This window comes from Pollicipes pollicipes, unplaced genomic scaffold (genome assembly GCF_011947565.3).
Source record: "Pollicipes pollicipes isolate AB1234 unplaced genomic scaffold, Ppol_2.1 Scaffold_6138;HRSCAF=7277_pilon_pilon_pilon, whole genome shotgun sequence".
Classification (NCBI taxonomy): Eukaryota; Metazoa; Arthropoda; class Thecostraca; order Pollicipedomorpha; family Pollicipedidae; genus Pollicipes; species Pollicipes pollicipes.
Genome location: NW_023596818.1, coordinates 37,005,028 through 37,008,772, shown reverse-complemented (window position 1 = coordinate 37,008,772; position 3,745 = coordinate 37,005,028).

Below are 3,745 nucleotides of genomic sequence, written 5' to 3'. Positions count from 1 at the left end.
CGTTACTGTGCTGTGTCTTATCACAAGATAAAGACAAAGCGTCGCGATATTTACGCCCAAAGACGTAGCCAAGTTATTAGCCGTCTACATCCGGGGGAAATATTGAAATGTTTCGACCTTCACTTTGATGTGAATATTCCATGAAACAGTTGCAAAAACGTGACGACACGGGTGTCGAGTTGTATTCTTTTGAGTGGGTCACCACGCTCCCCCCACCCACCCAAGCCTAATTTGGCCCCGAACAGTAAGCTGCCCCACCCCAACTTCCTGGAACCTATGCACAAGCAGAACATTACAAGCAAGAACCAAAAATTTCACGAATTCTTAAGGTTTCTAATCAATTTGTCACGGGAGAAAGGAACAAAGAAAGTGCAAACTGCAATGCCAGATTCGACTCAGCGCAGCTCAGTCACCGTACCTTGTACAATAGTGATTGAGAGCCAAGTGACGGCCGTTCTATTTGGAAATCGTCCCCACAAGTGGGCATACGAACGACTCGATGATCATATCGTTATTAGCTTTGATCGCCGCATGGCTAATACAATTGCAGAGTCTGAAAGACGTTATTATGACGTCATGGATGTCTGAATGAGGTAGACATAGTTCCTCAAAATAGTCTGCACTTCTTCGCGGGGCGTGTAGTTCAGAAACTAAAAGGGTTTAGGTCATGAGAAAGGCAGGGCTGTAAACAGCACTGAATGATCTTCAAGATGGCTTTTTCAGTTCAAAACCCTGTACAAACGTGGAATGCTCTCCTTCAATGTCAGAGTAGGTGACTAACTTCGAACGACCCGTTTTCAAGAGCATACCGCTAGAGTAATCCCTGATGCTTATTCAAATGCAAAAATCAAAACAATCTTGCATGAATTTGGTCACCTTGACCTTCCAAATGCTAAACAAGGTAACTGAGCTTAAATGAACGTCAGTGGCTTTTTGTTTAGAACAGGTACCTATGTGGCATCAGTGATGGGTCAGACGTGTCTCCTGGGACGTGAGCTATATGACCTTCACGCATCTCCGTCACTTTTTCATGTCTACCTCTTCAGTCTCCATAATCTAAGCCGGATCACCCCATAGCTATAAATAAAGAGGAAATGTAGATAACAAAGCTACGATTTGCAAATGACCAGCTAGGTAGTGATGTGGTGATAGTGATAACGGAAAAGGCCAACTAGGCAGTGATGTAATGTTAAAAGCAGTTACTGGAGTGTCTATATTATCAAACACAATACCTTACATAGGTTAAGAGCACGCTTAAAACAAATGGATACAAGCTCACAGAAGATGCCAAAGCATGTCCTCTACACGACAAAAGTCATAGAGTCGTTTATACACATAAACACGTAAAACCTACTTCATCAGACCCGCAATGAGCACTTAAAAAGCTATCAAGTTTGATGAACCTAGCGCAGTTATCACGCGAGCGCAGCGTGAAAAACATCATGTGGTGCACTCCCTCCCCCCCCCCCCCCCCCCTCCTCCTCTCGGGCAGACCAAAGGTTTAAGGAAAGATGCAAGATGTGGCTGTAGACTTGTGCTCTATTTTCTAGCCCCATTTGCGTTGTACAGACAATAATTTGCTTATGTACTTATGCATTTATTCACAAGAATGAAGTGCACACAACATGTCCGGCTACTGCAACCAGTTTGCAAATACGTTCTCGGCACATCGCAATTCCATCGACAAAACATTCTCGTTCATGTATATCAAAACGTAAGCACTCTTCCACGCACCATTCAAGAGAACGGCTCTCAACATTTCCCCAAATATGCTTACGCAGATGCCCTTCTGTTGGGGATGTTTTTCCCCGTTCGTTTCAACGAACACATATTGCGAGCCTGCTGTATTTCCGGGGTACACTGTTTCAAGCTGTTGTGCCCCTGAACGGGTAACTACCCTCATCCGCTTCAGTTCGAAGGTGCAGCAAACGAAGCACCCGTCATTTCAATGTCATGCACAACGCATGTTGGTCGCAACAGCATTGTTTGTTGAGGTGGCTGTTCAGTGAGCATGTAATAATAATTACGTACGCATACTGATCGCTTAATGAGATCACCCACGCTCAGCCGGCTTAACTTTCTTCGGACGACAATGTCAGCGACGCTGCTTTAGAGGCTTTGCCATCACTCAAGCTGATTTTTTTCCAAACGCAGCACCTGTGCAAAACCCGTTGCGCCTAAAACAGGGATACAGTAGAGAAAAGTTGGCAGTACCGGCGATTGAATTGTTTTATGGGTGAGGCTCTTTGACATCAGATGATGTTGGCGTAATAGGACAACTAAAACCCCTTGCATTTCTGCACAGTTGCATGAAGTTGTGATGTTCAAGACCAGGTTTTACAAAATAGCAATCACATTGTTGCACCTGCTTCGGTGTGATCGACCAGCAAAACGGACCTCCCGTGCATGACTATATTGACGACACTTATGTGATGTCTTCGTCCAGCGGTTCGGCTCAGCTCGGTCAGAGAGAGACGTGTAGCGACGCGGCGGTCTGTATTGGACCGAGTCCAGTAGCGTCCTGCCCCTGCTATCTCAGGCAGGCACGACACAACATTTAGTTCGGGTGAACTACCACTCATGAGTCAGCTAGCACACACGCACCTATCACGCGTCCCGCACGGTCCGCCACGGGACGGCGGTCAGCGCCCGCCGGTGGCCGTTCATCGCGCGGCCGACGCCGCGCCGCGACTCGGCAGGGACGGCATGCTGTGCCGCCGGGCCGGCTGGGCGTGTTCACAACAACTAAGGCCTTGTGCACCGACGTTTGCAAGAACTAGTCATTACCTGAGTCTCTGATAGGCCTTCCTTCATCTCGTCGTTTGTAAACCACTTGCGCATAAATTAAAGAGCTTCCTCCATGACCTTTATGTGTTAATTCAGATTCCGTGAATCTCTTCATCCCATTGTTTGTAAACCACTTGCGCATAGATCATAGGGGTTCCTCTACGGCCTTAATATGTTAATTTAGATTCCGTCAATTTCCTCTTACCAAGTACTTGAAGTTCTCCGCACTCTGTGTGTGTTGATGGCATCAGCTTTACGATTTCGTGCATTTTTCGTGTACAATATAACATGAAATTCATCGACGAACGCCGCAGTGTATCGGGGAAACGTCGCGAATTGGATTTTAATCTGTTGTATAGTATACAGCGGTTACATAAGGACCCTTGACACTTCAGACACCAATCTTGAGTTTGGCCTTGTTTAACATTATTTGACCCAAAAGTCGAAACGTAAGACCTTCATATTTTGACACAACTGAGTTCACATGCAGAATATTTGGTGCCTCTGGTCCTCTTAGTTTTTATATTTCAGGGGATCAAATTGACACTCTCGCCACCCAAGCGAAGGGCATTCAACCGGCCACCCAAGCGCGTGTTGTACCAAAACCGGTCGAAAAGTAGCACCCCAAAAACGTGACGAATTTACTAACTGTTACGTTTGGGAAAAGCCCTCGAAGAGTGCCGACCTCCACTTCGGCGTGACTATGTAGTGAAGTAATTGCCTGACAATAACGAGCAAAACAACGCTAGGCGTTTTGAACATGTCCAATGTGAGTGCTGCACTGCAGCCATGCGGCTACTTGCCGGGGTTCTGCCGGGATTTTCCCCGGCAGCCTTTGAAAGTCGCGCACGTCACCTCAGACGATTAATTCTCGGACCAATCGCGTCCAACAGCGTCTAAAACCATATAATTTCGGCCATACGTCGGTTGGTGAAGCCTAGTCTCGTCTATTGAGGTC